The sequence below is a fragment of the Ruditapes philippinarum genome, unplaced genomic scaffold (genome assembly GCF_026571515.1).
Source record: "Ruditapes philippinarum isolate M1 unplaced genomic scaffold, ASM2657151v2 ctg704_1_1_1_1, whole genome shotgun sequence".
NCBI lineage: Eukaryota > Metazoa > Mollusca > Bivalvia > Venerida > Veneridae > Ruditapes > Ruditapes philippinarum.
In genome coordinates this window covers 64,518-73,013 of record NW_026866901.1, presented here as the reverse complement: position 1 = coordinate 73,013, position 8,496 = coordinate 64,518, and positions in this window count along the sequence as shown.

The window sequence follows — 8,496 nt, the reverse complement described above, 5'->3', positions numbered from 1 at the left end:
CCCACTGGGGTGGGAAATATTTAAAATTTGATGTTAAGGAAAAAAGCTTATAAAGTTTTAAAAACTAACATGATTTTAAAAAAAATATATTATTATTCATTTCGATAGAGTTAAGTTTTGGAGCATTTGTTTTTCCCAGCTTTTCCCAGGGAAAAACCAGCATATTATATTTTTAAATTTGTTGAGGTTGGTATGATTTACATATGTTTTGTAGGTTGTTTTGTAGGTCTTATTATTAAGTTATATTTAATATTTTTAATACAGGTGAATAAAATGTTAATTTTTTGTGTTACATTCAAAACCTTTTACTAAAACCCTTAATCCCCCCTATTAAAATCTTTTTTACCAGTCACCTTTTTAGTTACAAAAAGCTTAAATTTTTTTTAATTTTTCCTTTTTTTCAGTTTTTAAAAGGTTTTTAAAAATCCCAAAAAGATACCTCAGAAAAAACACTGATTTCCCTTTGTCATCTTTTGGGGTAAGAAATTTTCAAACCCAAAAACGGGTTTTGGAAAAACTTTTTTTAAATTTTGATTATATTTGGGGGGTACAATTTTCATTACGGGGTTTAAAAAAATTTTGGTTGGCATTGTAATATTTAAAACCCTCAAAAATTTTTGGGCAGGGGGGTATAAAGAAAAAATTTTGCAGTCAGTTGCTCAGGTTAAGGGTTTTACAGAGTACTTTAAATTTGGGTTTAAAGGAATGAGATATTTACTAAAAACTTGGTAAGGGTTTTATGGGGAAAAATGTAGAGCCCTTATTTAATTTGGGAATTATTTTCGGCCCCCTTAGGGTCACATCTTGTAAACTAAAATAAAAAAAATTTGGGTGTTTTGCACTTTTTTTACAATCTACTGAAATCATTTTCTTTTGTTTTTTAATTCCCAAGGGCGTGGCGTATTGTTGGGTTTACTATGGGGAACCCTTGTTCGTTTTTTTTAAAAATTTTGGAAAAGGATTTAAAAGAGAAAAGTAATTTTTTGTTTTTCATATTTTTTTATCCCTTTTGGGACAGGATTTCAGCAGCCTTTTTATTTTTGGGCCCAATAAAGTTTTTAAATAAAAAATTTTCTAAGTAGGGTTTAAAACTTTTGATTCGGGTTTTATTTTTTAACCTGAAAAATTTGAAAAACTTGTATTTTCTCACCCGTTTAAAACGAATGTCGGGCTGTAAATTTTCTGGCTGTTGGGATATTGTTTTTAAAAAATACGCATTTAAATGACAATCAAAGTACATCAGTTTCCATAAAAGACTAAACAAAAATGAGGTAAGAATTTACTGTTCTTTTAAAATGTTAAGAATTTATCCAGTTTGCTCTTGGAAGATTAGTGGTTCTACTGAACACTGCAATAGAACATGGATGCTTGGTTCCACTAATATGCCTTATCTGTCTATCAGTGCTTAGGTTTAAGTTTTTACTGGGATGCCTTATATTTGGTTTGGTTTGAGTTTTATTGAGGTATTCAATAGTGTTTTGGTTTTTGCTAAAGGACTGATAGCAGTCACCAAGGTTTGAACTTCTACTGTGATGCCAGACAATGCTGGAAACAATTTACAGTTAAATAAAGCCTTCATTTAATAGTGAAGAATAAGTGTTATGTTTAGATGATTTGAAAACAAAATAGAAAATTTGTACATATTTTTAAGTACATTTTAAACTTAGTTAAACCTTTTGTTAATTTCAGGAAAGATCAGTTTTGGTGCATTCACTATTCCAGAAGTATTGGGATAACCTAATTAACCAACAGAACAGGATGAAACACATAAAGTTTTAAAGTTTAATAAAGCTAGTTTGTAAACCAGTCTTAATACCAAGTATCGTTTTGGCTGATTTAAGAATATTCATTTGAATTTATCAATGAATTTCAAGGAGAGAGACTGTTTGAAATTTTGAATTTATAATTAACCAATGAGATGCAAGGGGATAGACTGGCTTACATCTTTGTAACTTTATAACAGCAGTTTATGGCTAAAACATTAGAGATGGACGCATTAACATTTTCAAGTGTAGAATATCTAGGGGACAATTGTCAGTGCCATGTTGATAATTAAGATAATTGGACATGTTATACATGTTATATCAATCAAATAATCATATGTATATACATATATGTAGACATGCATGAAATGTCATATTGAGTACCGGTAACTTTTTCCTTTCTTCATTTCTAGTTATATTTTATTGTTCTGTAATTTTGATGTAAATAGTTTTCAGTTTGAATATCTCTTTGTATATTTTGTTTGGATGGATGTCCGCCATGTATTTGTTAACATTTTTGTGTAAACCATCTTGTCTTGCAACGAGTTTGACCAAACTAACACTGGTACAAGTTTCTCAAGACGCAAACCTTCCTTAGATTTCATGACATTAGGTCATTTTAACAGAATTTTATAATTATGCTCTTACTATTCAACTTAGGTGTGTGAATAGAAAAGCCAAAAGAGAATGTTTTCCATGTTAAATACATGTATGTGATAAACTGTAATTAGATTTTAATGTAAATGCATTGCATATGATTTTTACCTCAACTATTCGAAGAACAGGGAGAGCTATTTTACTCGTCCAGGTTGAAAACTTAAATTATTGATTAAAAAGATATTATATCACAATTGTGTGTTCTTGTTTTAAATAATTACAGTAAATTTTATATTCATGTGCATGGGCCTAATGCATAAAACATTAATTGGACTTTTATCAGCCATTTTAATGAAATTTTATATGCTATTTAGTGTTGTTCTCTTTTCTTTTTTTTAAATTTTTTTCCGTAGATCAGTAGATTACCACTGTCTTTAAATTTTGCTTTTCTTTTTCTGCTGTGTAAATTATATTTCATGTTATAAGTAGAAAAAGAGTCTATGGCCTTACAGGATATGTGTATATCATCAATTTTAACATACCATTAATCATTACGCAATGCATAATTATTTGTATTTTAGTTTTTTATGAGATTTTAATAAATATTTTTATTCATAATTCAGGGTTAAGTTTAAACTTTCAGCATTGTCATGCTCAGTAAAGCAATGAATATTATCATACCTCGTTTAAACTTTTACTATATATAGTCTAATGTGAAGTCATGTTGTGTTATTTTGATCTATCATCCTGGAAATGAATTTACGCGGTAAGCAATTTTTTTGCACAATATTCCCCAGGGAGAATAATTTATATAGACTTAAGTTCTCTCCCCTGATAAAAATTGATGAATGGCTCGCGGAGTAGTAATTAATGCATAGTGGTGAAAAATTACATTAAAATGTTGGTTCTGTGTTATAATAAACAAGATGTCTCTCAGGGTAATAGTGCTTATTAGCAACCTGAGAACTGAAATAACACGAAGGCCGAGAATTGAGCTGAGCCGAGGGTGTTACTTCAGTTCAAGGGTTGATAATATGCACTATTACCTTGAGAGAAATTATTGATTTTAACATATAGTATTTTAGTTATTAGAGTAATGTTTTTATGGAAATAAAGTCGATCCACAGTCTGTGATGATTTTATATTGTAATACATGTATAGTCAATTGCAAATCATTTATTAATTTTACTCAAACTTTTACAATAAAATATTTTTATGAAGCCACACCACCATACTATCAGTCCCAAATTTCTTGCAGGATGAGTTATAGTCAATATCTGTGATTAGAAAATTTATTAAATATTATTGTTGGAATTCTCTCTTATGTACCTAATGAAAAAATATTTAGACATTGCATAATATATAGTTTTGAATCTTTTTATAAGCATTTATTTGTTTAAAAAGAAACTGCCATGCAGTACTATTAAATATGTGTATTAATCGTCGCTTGAAAAACGTTTTGTTCTAAGTGCCAATTTGTTGTTTTTGAGAAAAAAGCATGTAAAGATTTAGTATTGCATAACTTTTTGTGTCGCCTCTACGGAGTAGTGGCGACATATAGGGATCACTTCTCCGTCGTCTGTCTGTCCGTCTGTCTGTCTGTCTGTCTGTTATATGGATATTAATATTTCCTTGCTTAAAAACCTAAAAAACATTTGGAGATAGAACAGTCCTTGTAACTTTTTTTCAAAAATTGTTAAAATCAGAGTGTTCAATGTGACTTAGAACATTATGTCTTTTAAGGTGAATTGATTTATATCATATAAAACAGTATGTTTTATCTTTAAAAGGCTGCCAAAAATGCTCTCGGCTAAATATCCTTTGATTAGTTGACTTTGACACTACACTATTTCTTAGACCATATGTATCTAACTACAAGAACTATGACATTCGAAATATTATTAAAATCTTTAAATCCATTACATAATTAAATGACATTTAAACAAATAATTTAAATAAATAAAGATAAAATACCCACATAAATTCTGTAGACATTTTATCTATTTTTATAACTTTGGCCACGTTCAAAGTGATTCAATGTCTGGAAAAAGAAAGTTATAGCCGCAAACGGGGAAAGAAAACTTTCAAATTTTCTAGAATGCTGGAAAAACCTTTCAAGATTTTTTTAATGAAAATTCAAAAGATGGTCAAATTCAAATTCCTTCCAAAAGTATGAAATAGTAGTAATTATTTTGTTATGCGCTTTACACGTTCTGTTTGTGTTGGTAAGAAGTTTTTATAATTGAAGGTATGTAAAAAATGTTTCTATAACTTAAATAGGCAATGAAAACATATCTGTTAGAAAAGACCTTAAAGGTGGAGCAGGCATGACGTATATTTGAAAAATGTCATATTTAAAGATTGTTCGTGTACAAAAACATTACAAACATAATGCTATATAAATATTCATTTAGAAATTCAAAGTCAAATTACAAGACAAACAAAATATACGTATAAGAATATTTTTCATTCTTCTGTCTTTGGTATAAAATGTGTTTACTTTAAAGCAATCTATTAGTTATATAACATTAACGCAATCGAAAACATATATTATATGTAAACGTTTAATATCTATAAATTTTCTTAAAGGCCTTTTTTGCCCAAGAAATGCTTTTATCTTAATCTCAAAAGCCTGATATTTGGAGTTCTGTTATAGTTTCCAAAATATTCCACATTTGTCAGTAACCTTAACCATATTATGCTTTTGTTTTATATTGGCAATGAGTACAGTCAATTTTTTAAACTCATATGTGTCTGTTATAAAGACAGGGCCTTTTTACCTTCTATAACAGGGGCCGGTATAGGGCTGCTTCCCCAAAGAAAATTTCTTTAAAATCATGCAGTTTTCCCCAAAAATTGAATTTACATTAAGTTTTTTCTTCCCCTTTTGCAAATATACCATGTAATTTTTCCCCAAAATTAAGGGCTGGGCTGCTTCCCCAAACTGTGAAAAAAAGCCCTGAAAGATAAATAATTGGTTTCTGAGACAGAATGTATCTTACGTTAAAGAAACTTTAGATTATTTAACAAATTTTCTTTTTTTACGAATTTGTTTGATGAAATTGTATGATCACAGTTGTTTCTATCCGGAAATACTCATCCGAAATTACTTTTAAATCATGATCAGTTTTGCTTGTTGTTTCATCACATGCAGTAAATTTACAGGACTTAATACTAAAATGTCAATGATTGGAGGGAATAAACGAATACATAATATCATTCAATACTTATATTTTTATTAATATAAACAACAAACCATCTAACTCAAAATGTTTCGTACAACATGGCGGGTTTCCTGCTATCACGTGATTTGATGCTATGTTTTGATACGATAATTTTGGATTTAGAACAGTATGTTGCATATATCCCACAGGTCACGTGACATTTATCGATGATATGATTGGTCCAGTAAGTTAGAGCAGTCTATTTATCAAGACATACTAAATTTGTGGAGATAGAACAGGATGGTTTCGTTGTACTTTATTTATGAAGCTCTGAAGCACTAATATAACATGCCAAGGAGATAGAACAGTCCATTACGGACAAAATTGTGTATTTAACTTGTTTTTGGAAAATTTGGAGATAGAACATTACAGTTTTCAACGAAAATTTTAGTACAGTCCTGGAGCGACCATACTTGAGTATGAATTCACAGATAATTTAACATCTTTTTAACAGCCAAAATCTTTGTCTCCCAGTGTATTGCTCTTCAGAATTTGTACAAATTTTGTGTTAACTATTTTATAACCTTAGATGACAGCTGTTTAGTTTCTTACACATCATTTTGATCTATCAATATCATCTGTAAACATGCTAGAACTGAAAGTGATTACCAGTTGCCTTTGCCACTAGTAAAGAGCCAGGCCAGCCTGCACATCCCTGACGCCTGAACAGGCTTGGTACTGCTGATTGCACAATTTTGTGTTGTCATATGGAAATCCCTCCAACTTTAGATGGACGGTCCCATATTCAAAATTCAGCAGTTTAAGGTTTATTTTATGTTACTAGCTTCTGATGAATGACTCCTGAAAATTTGAGTGGTGATAATCACCAGACTCTATACTGTCATCTCTTACAATGTAGTGAAACTCCTGAACGTTTAACCTGCTAAATATCTTAAATGGACTTTCCATCTTTCAGTCTGGACAAAAACATTAATCATTTTGTTAGGGAAAACTTCAAAAATTTTGCTGACTGAATCACTAACAGTGCAGACCATTATCTAGGACTGCACTGGTTCTAATGCCACCAGCAGGCTATAAATTAAGATAATGATTATTTCTTATCTTTCTTCAATTAAAATGAAAACTTTATTTGTTGTTGTTGTTTTTAGTCAGCAATACAGTAAATATTTATTATTCCAGTTGTATTTTCTTGGTTGATATTACAATACTCACAGATTACTGCATGTATATTTCTAAGGGTGCTATGTAAAATAGGAACATGGTGTGTTTTTTTTAGCTCACCTGTCACAAAGTGACAGGGTGAGCTTTTGTGATCGCTTTTCTTCCAGCGTCCAACTGTCCGTCGTCCGTCCGTCCGTAAACTTTTACTTTAAATGACATCTCCTCATAAACCTCTGAGCCAATTTCATCCAAACTTCACAGGAATGTTCCTTTGGTGGTCACCTTTAAAAATTGTTCAAAGAATTTAATTCCATGCAGAACTCTGGTTCAGACCTGGGGATGATTACATTGATCAGTAATTGATTTAATTACAATTACTTTCAGATTTTATTGTAATTGATTACAATTGATTACTCAGACTTGCCTCTGTTATCAATTAAATTACAATTACTTTAAGAAAGTAATTGATTGATAATTGATTACATTCCATGTATAACTATAAACAAAAGTTTCTTAATGCTATTTAATATACTTAAGTATACATTATATACACAAAGGATTTCCAGCTCATCAATAGTCATCATTTGAACACACTTTTAGTTACTGTCACATCACTTTATCATATTTTAGCAATGCACTTTAGCATCATAAGTTCATGTTCTATCAGTCAGACTGCATCTATCAGGACGGAAAATTTTACCCGCAACATTAAACAAATGCTCTACAGGGGCCGATGATGCAGGAATGGTCCTCAGTCTTCTTGGTGTAGGTTTCATAATGAACTCTCTGCAACAGAAATTTTGAAAAGTGTCAATTGTACAGTATGCTGTATACAGGTGTTAAAACAGGTGTGAAAACAATAAATTTTTGTATGGGAATTCAAAGAGACAATAGGCTTTACAAAGAAATTATCAATTTTTTACAAACACTTCAATGGTACAACAGTATCAATTATAATATAGACACATTGTCTATCACCATACAAAACTGTTGCATATAATTAAAATATGGTAATATGCATCTGACATAAACTCTAGAATATACAAAGTAAAGAAGTTATCTACAGTGTTTGAAACTTTTTAAAACATGGTTTAACCAAAATATGTGAAACAAAATTTAACATACCTTTAAGTGGGTAATGAAATTTGAATGTGACTTAGTGTTTCCATTTATCTTCTTATGGCACAATTTGCACTGTGCTGTCACATTTCCAGATGTTTCTTTAGGAAATTCAAAGACATCATAAATCCAATGATTTGACATTCTGATTAGAATACCAGCCACACAATGATGTCTATCTTTCAGTTAGAATTTGGTTAACTGTATGGATTAAAACTTATTCATTGTGAGTGATGTCTTAAAATGTCTCACTTGATATTTAACTTCCTTAGTTGAACTGTAACATATGAAATAAATCATTTGAATTTCAATAGTTTCATGTAAAATCTGAAAGTAATCAACATCAATCAAATTGTAATCATAATTTAGCATGAAATATCTTCTTATGGATGTCTACCAAGTTTGTTCAAATAAAAGCCCTTGGTGAAAATTGGCACTGCGGGGGGGGGGGGGGGGGGGGGGGGGGGGGAAGAGTAGATCATTGTTTTTCATTACATGTGTGTAGTAAAAACTTAACATTGTGGGGCCTATATACAGGTGAGCGACCTCAGGGCCATCATTGCCCTCTTGTTTCTTATTTAAGGTGTTTTTTTATTTAAGGGAAATGTGTAATTACAGTGATTTTGCATTGATGGGTCTGCTACAACCTTCTATTTTACGACATTATGCCT